Source organism: Pinus tabuliformis, chromosome 7, assembly GCF_031772625.1.
Source record: "Pinus tabuliformis cultivar Carrire ecotype Pingquan chromosome 7, CPIR1, whole genome shotgun sequence".
Classification (NCBI taxonomy): domain Eukaryota; kingdom Viridiplantae; phylum Streptophyta; class Pinopsida; order Pinales; family Pinaceae; genus Pinus; species Pinus tabuliformis.
The window spans coordinates 1,684,886,536-1,684,901,900 of record NC_142293.1 but is presented as its reverse complement, the minus strand read 5'-3'; the positions used below and the strand labels follow the sequence as shown (position 1 = coordinate 1,684,901,900).

General features: G+C 34.8%; 1 pseudogene; it reads right to left on the bottom strand.

Annotated features, from left to right (window-relative positions):
- Window positions 1–2,903: 2,903 nt before the first annotated feature.
- LOC149254977 (endoglucanase 8-like) lies at window positions 2,904–12,545 on the bottom strand (annotated as a pseudogene).
- Between the last annotated feature and the right edge of the window lie 2,820 nt (window positions 12,546–15,365).

Below are 15,365 nucleotides of genomic sequence, written 5' to 3'. Positions count from 1 at the left end.
GTCCATGAGAGGAAGTGTTAGAAGAAGAATCGAGATGTAGGTTGTGCTTCTTTATTGCTTCCAAGGTCTCCATCACTTTAGAACATTTTAACTCCAAATTGACCATTTTTCCCACAATCATTGCAATGTCTATCAATCTTCTTACTCTTTTCATTTTTGTCCTTTGTGACCATTGGCAGTAGAAGATGTTTCAAAGGGTTTGGGGCCCTTGTTTTGCTTGTTTTCACAAGGATGTTGCTTCTTTGGATGCTTGGTTTTATATTTCTATTACGCCACCATGGCCTTGTTAGATGTACCTATAGTGCTAATCACTCGAATATGTAAGAGCTTGTATTACTATCTAACCATAGAATCACAAAAAGATTTAAGAGAAGGTTTTTAATATGAAACCCTAGAGCTTCTTTAGTGGATAACATGTAGATAAAAAATATATGTAGAACCAAGCTTGGAAAGAATAATATATATGTAGTTCTCATCATATAGATCAATTTGATAGTCTTTATTTAAATTTCTAAAAGTTTTGAACTTATATATATATATAATTTTCAATTCAAGGTAAATCATTAGGACTTAATGTCATGATTTTATTTTCAAGTTGACGAGATCTAACTTCACATTAGGTTCACAAAATATATTTTTCAACTTTTTTAATACTTCTTCAAAGTCAACCCTGAAGGTTAGCTCAATTGATCAAGTCCCCGACGTTAAAGCACCTTTGCTATTGAGATGTCACGGGTTCAATTCTCTCAACACCCCTGAGGTCATGCTTTTTGGTTGAGCAAGTAGGAAGCAATCCCTAGAGGAGGATTTGTCTAGTGAAAATATTGCATGGAAATAGGGGTCATTGATATCCAAAGTCCATGAACCACATTATAAAACAAACAAACAAAACACCCCTGAGGCCATGCTTTTTGGTTGAGCAAGTAGGAAGCAATCCCTAGAGGAGGATTTGTCTAGTGAAAATATTGCATGGAGGATTTGTCTAGTGAAAATATTGCATGGAAATAGGGGTCACTGATATCCAAAGTCCATGAACCACATTATAAAACAAACAAACAAAAACTTTCATCTGAGTAATCAGTTTCTTGAATATGAAACCACAAATCGGAATAAATGGACATTTTCATCAATCCACATGATTCATCGTTCCTCCAATTTGGCTCAGTTTCTTGAATATGAAACCACAAATCGGGATAAATGGACATTTTCATCAATCCACATGATTCATCGTTCCTCCAATTTGGCTCTCTTATCAATATTAGTGGGAGATTTTTCTTTTCCCAACGTAATTTGATATAATTCCTTACTTCCTAGTACAACCTCCATGTGAGATTTCCATAAATAGTTGAAATTGGTAAGGAAAAGTTGAGTTGGAGCAACTCTCTCTCTCTCTCTCTCTCTCTCTATATATATATATATATATATATATACTGATTATCTAAATAGAAAGCTCTCTCAAAAAATAGTCTATTTAAAAAATAACAACATGAAAGATAGACTTCAAATCTGAAAGTTATGCCACTTTTTGAAAAAAGACATTAACTTGTAACCACATGGCACCTTTGATTATCTAAATAGAAAGCTCTCTCAAAAAATAGTCTATTTAAAAAATAACAACATGAAAGATAGACTTCAAATCTGAAAGTTATGCCACTTTTTGAAAAAAGACATTAACTTGTAACCACATGGCACCTTAAATTTTATCCACATGATGATGGATATTGTAGAGAGAAAATTTTAAAGGCTGCCGATGTTTTTTTTCCTAAAAAGAGATTCACCAATTTCTAATTTTTCTAAAAATGATTCATCCAAAATTTAAAGTATAAAATTATTTTACCTTAAAAATTACCAAAATTTTAAAGACTTTAATTCTTTTACAAACAAATTGCTAAATGTTTTACACTTTGCATATTATGAAATAGTAAAATTTGCCAAAAATTTTAAATTTTAAGATAAATTCCCATCCTTCAAATTTTCCTTAATGTTATGAAAATATATATATATATTCCTTCATTTAATTTTGCATATAAATTCAATTATACAAATAAAAAATCGCTCTTACAATAAAATTGCTTTATAAATGAAAATTGTAAATAAAAAAATAACTTAAAAACAATATTAAAAATATTGCATAGTGAATAAAATACACTTTATAATAAAGTTATGAAATAACTTATATGAACTTTTACAAAACATAATTTAAATAAAACCCCTAACCAAGTATACTAGTGCAAAACACATACTAATAGTAAAAATAAGAATGTTGGTGTAAGTATAAGAGTATTGGCGTTGTTATTAGAACTGAATGTTGGTGTAAGTATAAGAGTATTGGCGTTGTTATTAGAACTTTGTCTAAAACTGCATGTTTCAATTTTTTTATTTTTATTTTTTTTAACAAAAACTAATAATATTTTATATATATATATATAAATCTAATATTCAATAACAATAAGGTTAAATCTCGATTAACCAACGCAGAAAATGAATGTTTCATTTAATAGCTTCGAGACTCCCATATACTCTCTTTTTTTTTTCAAGTAATACAAATTTATAATCAATAAAGCAAAGGAGGAGAGAATTGACCAGCCATATTAAACCCTATTCGTACAGGATACAGGATCCAGGACGTAAAGTCTCTCTATTTACAAGTGACACAATTTTACTTTATTTAAAAGGAAAAAGCGATTTACAAAGCCTACTCTGCATACAGGATCCAGGATGGAAGTAGCAGTGACAAGCGTTCAATCTGGCCATGGGATCCAACAAGCTGAAATGACCCAAAAAAAATCCTAGAGCCCAGAATAAACAAAGTTCATATACTTTCTTCCATTGGCTAATTAACCTAGCCACAACGGACAGCAAACTTAGAACAAAGAATGAATTAATAGCAGAACCTTTCAAATTTAAATTGGTGATTTCACGTTGATACTGTGGAGCTTAGCCAGGACTCCCACGAGAGGGGCATTGATATACGTTGTGGGCTCAAGCTTGCTCGGATCGGCCCTGCAATCCTCAAACCTTTCATGGCGATCAGGCCCTCCTACAACTGCACCTGTTAATTCATTTGGGTTCGGTGCTGGTCTGTGGAACCACACCATGAAACCTTCGGTACATGATATCGTTGTCGACTCCACGTATATTGAAACTATTGAAGACCCTCTGTGATGAGCTTGCTGTGGATATTTGTCACCGAAACCCACCATGAAAGACATGCCCACAGGATTTTTACCCAATATGTAATCAACCTGTAAATTTTACAATATTAAACGCAATGTAGTCGATAGCTAAATCATTATTGCATCCAGATAACCAAGGTGGTCTCAGATCAGATGCAGATGCGTACGAAAATACTTTGTTGGCTTTTTTAACCTATGTAAATATGAAAACTAATTAAATTATAATTTTGAATCTCTCAATGGAGATTTTAATTTTGAATTTCTCAATAGAGACTTTTGTGAATAAAATTATTTAGATATTGTCTTCAAGATCCATCACAAATGTATATATGTAATGTGATGGATCCAGAAAACAGATATCTAACTAATTTTGAATTTCTTAAATTCTGAAAATGTGGAAATAGATACACTAGTATGATAAGTTGTTATGGTCCTTTATTAAATATTTTGCAAAAGGAAAAATCCAATATGTATCTGTACTTGTTTTTTGGCAAATGCAATCAGGTTGTTTGGTTCATAGATTTGATCGCCACATTGCCAGGATTGCTTGTATTTTGATAACAAATCACTGTATACTGATACAAGGAATGATATGCTATGATATGCTTGTAGCATATTGCGTATTTGCTCTCTGACATATAACAATCCTCCTGTCCAAATGCAACAGATTAAACATTGTTAAGGAGCTTAACTTTGAAACCCATAGCATAAGGGGAAATTTTCAATTACCTGGTGTTATGGAATGTTTGAAATGAGGACTTTCTGGAAGAACTGTGCAGAGAAATTCTTCTGCTTTCTTTCTTTCTGTAAACTTCCAAGTTGGATTCTCCAGAGAAATATAGCTGCCATGTTTTATTATTAGTTTTATGATAATGTGGGTAAGTTGAAGGTCAAGTGACAAGATTTCAAACTTTTATCTCAATTGACTAGCTTAAACATTTGGTAATTAATATGATTTATGTAGATATCAACTTACACGAGACATGAGGACTTGAACACCTGGAGATTTGCGATCCCAGCTGAAGTCAGATTCAGTGGAAGTAGAAAAATTCTGCTGAAGTATGTATTTGGTATATTTTGACAATCCAGTTGCCCTATACAGCCATGATGCTGCCCATGCAAGCTCGTCCTGCATATTGACCGAGGAAGAAGAATAAGGTATCATGAAGTTACTCATTACGTACTTTTATAATGGTGCGTTAATGTGTATTTAATTTGAAAATATGTGTCATTATGGGGAAAGTATACATCATAGCCTAGACAGAGCAATAGAAAGGCCATTCTCCATCATGTGGATAGAAAGGGCATTCTCCATCATATGTTCCACGGTACTGGTCAGCAAAATGAAAGATCTGCAATAATACATTATATATTCAATTATGTGAATGCTATAAAAAATTGAAGGGGATATTGTGTTGGAATGTTAATTCCAACTGCAGCAGAGTTTGCGGACGTGGACCGTGACAGCGATGGCAGGGCAGTGATTAGCCAAATCCGCCATCAACTCAGCAAGCACGCAGCCGTACCAACGCCCAAACCGCTCAGCAAAACCGCCTTCCAATATCGGACCGCCTTCCAGCAGAAAGTGGTTTTCGTACACAAGAGCCCGATATAATATGGGGCAGACGCGTGGCTTTCCCCATACGTAAGCAAATGTAATTTATCGGGCGCTAAAGTTCTGCAGCAAACTGGCTTCCAATATTCTTGTTAGCCGTCCGATTTACTCCATCTACCTCCCGATCTAATTAAAATAGAAGACAATCTACTTGAAAGCATTCTATTTGAAGTTCCAAGGTTCAATGGGAACTTTGATATATGGGAAATAAAAATGAGGACTTTCTTACAGTCTCAAGGGATTGAAATTTGGGAATCAGTGATTGATGATAGCAAGATGGATAAAGAATCCATGGAGTATGATGCACAAGCAGCAAAGACTATCTTGGATGGACTGCCTGATTCTGTGAAGAAGAATCTAGGGAAATATTTATTAGCAAAGGATATTTGGGACAGACTGCATGACCTTCATGCAAAGGGAGCACTGACCATGACAATTGAAGAAGAACATTCTGAACCCATCATAGAAACTGAAAGTGAGAAGGTTGACCTCATCAAGCTTCAAGAAAAAGAAAGGGATGAAGAGCTCGTCAAGCTTAAGAAGGAGCTTGATCAATGCAAGAGGAAACATCATGAAGAATTCATATCCATGACAAATCAGCTGAATGAAGCAAAGAAGCAGGAAGATACCTTGACAAGTCAACTTGAACAAAGGCACATGAGAGTGAATAAGCTTGTAGAAGAGATTGGACAGTACAAGGTAGAGGTCTCCTCCCTTAAGTCTGAACTACAAGAAGCCAGGAAGCAGGCACAAGAAGCTGAGAAGAAAATGGAGAGCAGTCAAGCAGAAATCTCCAAAATGAAGTCAGATGTTATCTCCCTCAAAATAGTAGCAGCTGAAGCTACTCATAGCAAAGAAGAAACTGAGGAACAGCTTACAAAGAAGAATAATGAGTGTGAAAGATTGGAAGAAGAGACTGTTCTACTCAAGAAAAAGGTTGAAGGGATGAACAAGATCATGAAGAGCTCTCAAGCTTTGGATGACATGCTCAACTATCACAGATCCCCATCTGATAAATCAGGACTTGGGTATGTAGGTGAATCCTCAAACAAGGATGAAGATGCTTTAAGCAAAGGAGATGTGAAGAAGCCAGAAAGAAGTTGTGAAGCTCCTAGTTCCAGCAAAGGCAAGGAGAAATATCAAGGCTACAATAGAAGAAATTCTACTCCAAGTAGAAAGCTCCAAGAAGAAATGTAGCTGATGTCAAAGAGGCAAGATGCAATGGTTATCATCAAAAGATCTCAAGGCAGCAAGGCTTCAGAAGTACATCAAGGAAACCTCCATCTCCCAGGTACCAAAGTTCATTTCTTGGTTATTGTTATGCTTGTTCAAACTTTGGTCATATGGCAAAAGACTGTAGAGCATTTCATGGAGATAGATGTTGTGGTCCCCGACAATCTCCAAGAAATAATTTCACAAGAAGAAATCATGAATTCTTATTCATGAATAAAGTTGAATGCTTCAAGTGTCATAACATTGGGCATATGGCACGTGATTGTAACTTAAGATGGGTTGCTATGCAAGCTAGACCCACACAAAAGAAGAAAGTTATAGAAGTATGGAGAAGGAAGGAAATACAGTGTGAAAGTCCCTTGAGCTTTGCAACTAATTTAAGTTTCTTTTGAGAAGAGTCTGCTGAAAGAAAACAATGCATACATTAAAGGGGAGCCTGTAATTTATTTATTTATTGCTGAACTGTATTAACAGTCACTCTTTGATGAAGACCTTTTCATAAGGGAAAGATATGAAGTTAAATCTGTCATAGAAGCAAAGAAGAAAAGTATGCAAAGCAAGAAGACCCTCACACCAGTGGGAAGATAGAACATAAAACAACAGTTTTTGAATTTTTTTTGTTATGGAGCACATGCATTGAAATGCATAGCAATGGAAGGTAGTTTCCTTCTATGTAATGTGAGAGAACACACTCACAGCAGAGTGAGTACAATACACAACAGTAAAAAAATGTAATGTTTTTCTTCATATGCAATGCAGCATGCAAAGAAATGCATAAAGAAAAACAGGGACAGCAGATTTTTAATGCACATGGGTGAATGATAATGTGTGGCAGCAGAAAAATGAAAGGAACTGCACAGCAGTGCATTGTGTAAATAAAAAAAATAAATGAAGACTAAGATTGTGTGAAGCAAGGGTGTAAAAAGAAAAGGCAGCAACCCGTGTTAATTTTTTTTGTTGTGTGGAGAATGCAGCGCAAAACAGCGTGAGGATGATTTCTCTCTATGTGCAAGTAATGGAGAGTAAAGAGTTAGTGTATGGGCACACAGCAGTATGATGAAACAAAAGGCAGCCACAGTGCAAATTGCAGAGGTAACGCAGCAGCAAATAAAAACCCAGGGATGACAGAGTCTATGGTTATGGGTATGGACAGTAATGCATAAGAAAAGACAGCAGCGTGATGGCAAGAAGGAGAAGCACAGTAGTGCGAAGAAAATGAAACCAGAACTAAGAGAGAATGAAGAAATGTGTTTTTACACAGCAATACAAATAAGAAAATGCAGCAGCATGAAGTTTTTTGTTGAAAAAATGAAAGGTAATGGACATCACCAGATGTAAAAGAAAAATTTTCTTTACAGCAGTAAATGTAAGTATAGTGAATGTGTTGTTCATTGAATTGAAATGCAACATATGCAACAGTGGTGAATGTAAGAAATGTTTACGCACAATAGTGTAAATTTGTAAGGTGGGACAGAGTAATTGTTCCAGAAAAGACAGAGTATTCTGTTTTTGAAGAATGCACAGCAATGCAGAGTTTGCAAAGAAATGTAAGTGAAGTGCAGCAACACAACAGCAAGTGTAGACACAGCAGTGTGGGGTAGACGCAGCAAAGAAGATGGCACAACAGTGCAGCAGAGAATATGCAGCAGCATAAAAGAACAATGTAATGGGTATGCACAACAGTGCAATGAATGTTTTGTTTTGGAACTGCATCTAAAGCAGTGTCTGTTTGTAATCCCTCCGTGAGAGGAAGTGAAGTTCATGGTAAATCCCTCTGTCAAGAGGAAGATGCTTTTTAGCATACACATGGTAAATCCCTCTGTCAAGAGGAAGATGCTTTTTAGCATACACATGGTAAATCCCTCTATCAAGAGGATGATGCTTTTCAGCATAGTCACTGGTGAATCCCTCTGTCATGAGGAAGGTGCTCTTAAGCACAGTTTCAGGTTAATCCCTCTATTAAGAGGAAGACTATTTTGTTGTGTGTGGAACTGCATCAGAAGCAGTTGGTGAATCCCTCTATGTGAGGAAGATGTCTTTGTAACAGCAGTGTTGGTGAATCCCTCTATGTGAGGAAGTGTTTGGGTATGATAGAATGCCCAGCAGTTGAAATTAAAGGGGAGTGTTGGAATGTTAATTCCAACTGCAGCAGAGTTTGCGGACGTGGACCGTGACAGCGATGGCAAGGCAGTGATCAGCCAAATCCGCCATCAACTCAGCAAACACGCAGCCGTACCAACGCCCAAACCACTCAGCAAAACCGCCTTCCAACAGAAAGTGGTTTTCGTACACAAGAGCCCGATATAATATGGGGCAGACGCGTGGCTTTCCCCATACGTAAGCAAACGTAATTTATCGGGCGCTAAAGTTCTGCAGCAAACTGGCTTCCGATATTCTTGTCAGCCGTCCGATTTACTCCATCTACCTCCGTCGTCGATTGCTCCAACATGCATATGAACCTGCATCGAATTAAAAATCATGCGTGAAGTAAGGGTCAAGTTTCGTTGACCGCATGTCACTTCTGCAAAAGAATTAAACTAAGATAAATGGTGTCGTAGAAAGTAGGTAGATATTTATGTTTTTTATTTACGGCACATAAAGTTTTCAGGTGTTTTTGTTTTGGTTTTATATATATGTTTTTTGTATATAACGAGCCAAAAAAAAGACATGTGCTCAAGGGTTGTAATGTTTTTGCACATGCGTTGACCAATAAAAAAAACCAGAGGAGCAGCGAAAAGCTAAGAATGATTGCACAGCAGTGCATATTGAAAAAAACGGTGGAGCGCATATATTTTCTTTGAGTTGACATTGTATTGTGTGAGAGTGAAAAGTATGCACAGCAGTGCATAAAAACCAGTTGCTCATTGTAATGAAGAGCGCGTAGTGTGAAAGAAGAAAATGCACAGTAGTGCATGAAGAAAAGAAAAGAGGGGAGCGCATATTGTTAAGAAATGTTTTTGTTAACTGGTGGTGAACAAAAAGGTAAAATACCGCAAGCAGGGGAGGCATATAATTTTTCTTTGGTAAGCATAGGTAAATTTATTTTACAGCAGTAATGTAAAAAGGGTTTTACAGCAGTAAACCCAGCTCATTAAATTCTCAGGGTGAAAACATAGTTTTGGTTGAATGTTGTTTCTGGTAAATCCCTCTCAGCAAAAGAGGATGAATATGTTTCAGGCATTTTATGTTTTAATGAATACAAGAATTTTATGGCTGTGTAATGGACTGTTATGAGTATATTTGTTTTTAATAGCTTCCCTGTGCAAAGGTCCTGGAGCAAAGGAAACAGAGCATTGGCTCTGTGGTGTTTGTTTGTTTGGTTTTTGGTATTTTCCCATGAAAAATACCCAACATATTGCATTTTTAGATTAATTTAACTTTCAATTTGGAAGAGATTAATCTTATACCAATCTAGCTCTTTTGAGGAGGCGATGGGAATAAGGATTGTCAGCGGTTAGAAAGACAATGGAGGAATGGAGGAAGCAACCAATGGTGCAGCAGTCTCTGCTGCAATTTCTGTCCCTGGAGTGGATTTATCTATTTTGTACAAAGTCCTTGGAGTGTCCATTCTCTCTGGGTTCTGCCAACAGCTATGGTCTGCAATAGGATCTCCCACCTGAAAAAAAAAACAGTTAAACATATGTTCTATGTAAATCTAATTATAGTATTTTCTATTCTCATTAGTTAAAGTTTGCCCTAAAAATAAAAATCATAAAAAAACTATAAATGCTAGTTAGTGTGAGCCTTAGTGTGATTTAAATGCTATAATAATTAGTTTACCTGAACCCATAGCTGGTTTTTACTGGCACTTGCTTTGATGAAATAATCAGTACCCCACCTAATGGCATTCCTAACGTTCTCCAATTCTCTAGCTGCAAGTTCAACTTCATAGTGAAGGGCTCCCCATGCCAACATGGTAACTGTGAATGCCATGGGAAGTCCATACTTCACATTATCCCCAGCATCGTAGTAACCTCCCACCAAATCCACGTACACAAAAACACAGTAAAAACCATGCGAAACATCATTGTATCTTTCCAGACTTGTTGAGGATCTGGACTACATATTGGATGCACAAATTATTTGGATGGAGAATGTTGATGGTACCCTAGCAAACCTGTCACTTTCAAGGAAGAGTCCTTAAGTCAAATTAAGTTGTGGTGAGTTATCTAATGTACCAAGTTATCAGGAATTGGTAGGATCTGGACTAAATATTATATTCACAAAATTATTTGGAGAGTGTTAATGGGATCCTTTAAAGCGCAGCAAACTTAATTTAATTTAGAATTCATTGTTGGGTCGGTATTTAATTTACCATTGCATCAATAATCGAGAGGACTTGCCAACGAAGACACATGGATTTGATCGAAGAATATCACGGCAGCGGCTAACCAGCCTGCCATAGTGCATTAAATGCTCGGGGAGATGCAGGCTGGATAGCTAGCTCACTAACACGTGAATTCGGAAACTGGACACTAAATAAGAAATGTGAATTAGCGTGAATTCGGAAACTGGACACTAAATAAGAAATGTGAATTAGCGTGTTAGCGGGCTATCCAGCCTGCATCTCCCTGGGCATTTAAAGCCGTATGGCAGGCTGGTTAGCCACTGCCAAATATCACCACCTTACTTTAAAAACTTAACAAACTTGGTGAAAAATATCATTATTACGTTTTATCATTCCATCAAAATTCATTAGCCAGTTTTCTTTTTAACTTACAAAGCTATAGCTCTCTTTTAGATTTTTGCCTGGCTTGGGACAATAGTTTGTAATCATGGAAAAATGAAAATTGCTGAGTAACCATAGAATCTAAAACACGTATTGATCTGAAAGTAGAGCGATTGGAATTAATAAGGATACAACAATATCTTTAATACACAATGTTGAAATACCTGCACAATAAGCTCAATTGAAATTGTAAATGAGCGTGGGATACATTTTACATTCAAAGAACAGAAATAATGAAATATTTTCACAGACAATATCTATTTCAAATGTGCTGCCAATGCCCAGATCTCAATGATAATACACAATGTTGAAATACCTGCACAGACAATAAGCTCAATTGAAATTGTAATTGAGCGTGGCATACATGGTACATTCAAAGAACAGAAATAATGAAATATTTTCACAGACAATATCTATTTCAATTGTGCTGGCAATGCCCAGATCTCAGTGATAATGTAAAACTCATCACTCAGATCGAGAAGTTTAAATAATAAAAAGGGTGAAATTTGGTGGGCAATGTGCTCTCATCATGGGAAAGGAAAAAAAAATATAGTTATTATTTTGTAATGATAATCTAAACCCCCACTAGTAAATCTAGACAATAAGTTTAAATAAAGTGATGGAATTTAATCGGATAACAAAAAAACTAATTACTATTTTGAAATGATAATCTAAATCCTTATAAGTAAATCTCTAAATTTAGACAATAGGTTTAAATAATGGCATGGAATAGGAATTTGGTTACCAAATTAACTGCATCTTAATATATATATGAAAGGTGGTTTTTTTAGTAGTCATTTAGAGATTTGTTTTCGGAATTTATCACATAAATTATTTAAATTGTCAATATTTAGAACTATTTTAAAACTTACTAATATAGTTTTTCAACACAATTAAATGAGCCACATTAATTGATTAGAAATAAATTTTTCTAAATTTAAATTTAAATGATTTATATAATGGATCCATAAACAAATCTTTGGGTTTTTTTAATTTCTTTGAACACACAAACAATTTCATTTTTTTAATTTCATTTTGAAATTTTTATTTTTAAATATAATTATAAATAAACACAGAATGCATTTCATTTTGAAATTCCTACCTTTTAATCATAATTATAATTGCAACACAAGATACATTTTACACGGCATAAGTAATGACAACAGAAATAATGAAATATTTGTACAGACAATACCTATTTTCATCAGTTTGCAATCATAGTCAAAATACCCCAAACGTAAAACGAATAAACTAGAAATGGCTTTAGCCATTAGGGTAGAGCAGACCATAATGATTATGAAACCAGTTTACCAGCAACACTCCACTAACTTCACCAGTGAAACAAATCTGATTTAGCTTGACCATGGCCAGCTCAAAATATAAAAATCTAAGGCAGGCAACCCGTATTTTCTAATTGAAAAGGCTGCAAATTTTCATGGGAGTAGTCTCTAGACAAGTTTATATGAACTATAGCATCCATTAATATTATTTTCTCATTGTGCAAAGCATTCAGACTTAGATGGCAATACCAAAAGGAGTAATTATATTACTACATTTTGCGTGTGTCCATCTGTGACAGCAGAATCTCCTCTCCAACTGATCCTGTTCCTACTAGACAGTTTTCCTGAACGTTGAGCTTCCAGAAACAGAATAGATTTATGCAGAGCATCTTTGTAATCAAACTCACCCAACACAAATTGATAATCAGCTGACAGCACTGTAGCAAGAATTATGCAGACAAACCTTCCAACAATGAGCCTGTAACCCATTGTTGCTGCAACTGATTGCTAAATCCCAACAAACATAAAGGACAACGTGCAGACAAAGCTATCAAAATTGGTGGGTATATATATTTACTTCTCCACGTTGGTGTAATGATGCATAGAACTGATTTGGACTCAAAGAATAAAGTGAAAAAGCAGTGGAATGTTTTACGTGGGCTATCTGCAATTTCGAAGGACAAGATATTGGCTCATTTCAAGGACTAAAGGAAGTTTGTGAGTGTCGGTTGCCTGAGATGGGCCTGAGATGGGTAGCACGTAGAGGAAGAAAATCCTCTCAAAAACATAAACCAAATGCCAAATAGTGACACTGTCGGCTGCCTCCAAGGACATCATAATCACAATTTCTTTCAAACCTTACAAGAAGCACAAGGTAGGGTCATTAACACTTAATTTTAAAAATACAAAATGTTACTACAAAGTTTGTACACTAATGAAAATGTAGTCAAATTTTTACAACATTAATAATCAGAAACTTTGATTTCCCTTTATATAATACTAAAGAATCTATTCATAAAAGCATTATTTATTTTGAAATTTACTAACTTCACTTATAATTATTATTATTATAGAGTATATTAATTTTTCATTATCTTACTTATATAATTAATTACAATTATAATTATTTAAATATTGTAGTGTAATTATCACTTCTTCTTCTTTTTTCCCTTCATTCCACATGAGAGTGTCCAGAATTAAAATGGCTATCATTTAATCATGTAGATTATTCCTAATATTTTCTTTTTATATTAATATAATTGAAACTATATCATTAATATATTTATATATTAGTGATGTTGAAGTATCTCTTTAAGGGTCCATCAGACTTAAGAGGTCTTACCAAATTTACTAAAAAATAAAGTGGATTTCTTTAGTTTAATTTAAGATATGATTAAGGGATTTGTTTTCATAATTAAGATGTAATAATGATTGATTTGAGAAATGGAGGAATAATTTACCATCTACATAATATTCACTATTTGAAGTGATTTATTGGAGTTAGAGATTTTAGGCTTATATTGGATATTTCTATGTAGGGATAATTTGATCCATATTTAGTGAATCTCAACAAAATTGGCACTTGTATATAAGTGATTTATTGGAGTTAGAGATTTTAGGCTTATATTGGATATTTCTATGTAGGGATAATTTGATCCATATTTAGTGAATCTCAACAAAATTGGCACTTGTATATAATAGAGTCCTGAAAACAAGGGTAGAGAGTGAGATAGACAAAGAGAAGAGAAGAATAAGATAGAGAGTGGGTGTAAGAAAAGGTTTGAGAGGCCAAGAAGGGAGATTATAGAAATATTTAACAACCCTCAATATAACAATTGATTAAAATTAATGATTTGATTTTGAATGTTATTCACAAGATTGTATGGATATTTGTATCTCATCTCTTGTGGGAAGGTCTCTTCAAATATTATTGAATATCAATGTTGGTCATGTTAATAAATGTTGAGCAAGAATACTACGAGATGGTGTGTTGAATTTGCAGTGGAGTCTCTCTCACACAATCTCTATTTCATGTTTGATATGAATGCTTGGGTTTTTACATTCACTATGTAATGTCTAGATTGGCGAGAATGTGAGAATTGTGAACGTAAAACGAGATCATTTTTAGCCTTGTTGCAAGGAAATATTGATATTTCATAATGAATGATCAAGAATCGCTATCATCAGCTCTAATTCGAAGTTACAGAGTAAATTTTGGTTACAGCGCAATTCGGGGTCGTCAATCCAGACTGGAGTCAAGTGTTATAACATTACCTTTTTGCAAGTCCAAATTCATTTTATAAATAGTTCATTAGATGGAAAAAATAAAGAATTATTTTGTCAACAATCTTCGTCATGCATACTAGTTTGCAACATAGTATCCAAGTCAAGGAGCATCTAAGCTTCATAATTGTTGGTAATGTAGATTTCACCTGAGTCTGGATTGAAACCACATCCCAAACTTGAGTATCTAGAGTGTACCCCACAACAAGGCTTTGAGGTCATGCCACAAAGAAATATGGTTCAAGCCTCATCCAAGCCTTCCCAAAGTGTGTCACATACAATTGATCTGGATTCCTAGATTTTCAGATTTAGAAGTTATATTCAAATTAAAGTGAAGGCATGTGAGTTGAAGCGATAAATATGGCCTAGGAAAAAGATATTTGTATCAAGGTTATATTTTAATTGGAAGGAGATTATTTGGGTCACAACATATCTAGATTAAAGAAAATAAATTCTATTTGGGGCATATATCTAGGTTAAATAAAGTATCCAGATCATTAGAAAAAAATCAGGTGTGGACCCTATAGATTTTGGGAAGTGCACCAAAATGTTATTTGGGTTGAGACATATCTAGGTCTAAAGAAATCCAGGTCATCGGCAAGGAACTTACTAACAAATTATCCCAAATACAAGCGGAACTTTGGAAAAATGCTAAGTCTTAGTGCTTGGTTATGTGGATAGTGCATATTACACCCTTGGAGATTAGGGCTTAGAAATTCAATGTTTTAATTTAATATAAATTTCAGGATTACACTAAGAAATTTGGAATGAAGAAAGGGTAAATTTGGGAGATAGATGCATTGGCATCAATTAGATAGATAATAAGTATTTTCAATAAAAATAAAAATAAATATTATAAAAATATATCATTGATATTTATATAGTATAATATTATTTGTATGAGGTGAATTTGATGAAAGAAGGACAAGGGGTGGGGTGGGATGACGAAGTCCTGCAAAGCTAGGTCATGCATTGTCTTCTACCAACCCATGACATGTAATACTAGGTATTAATGGGATGACGAAAGTCCACAAAGCTAGGTCATGCAT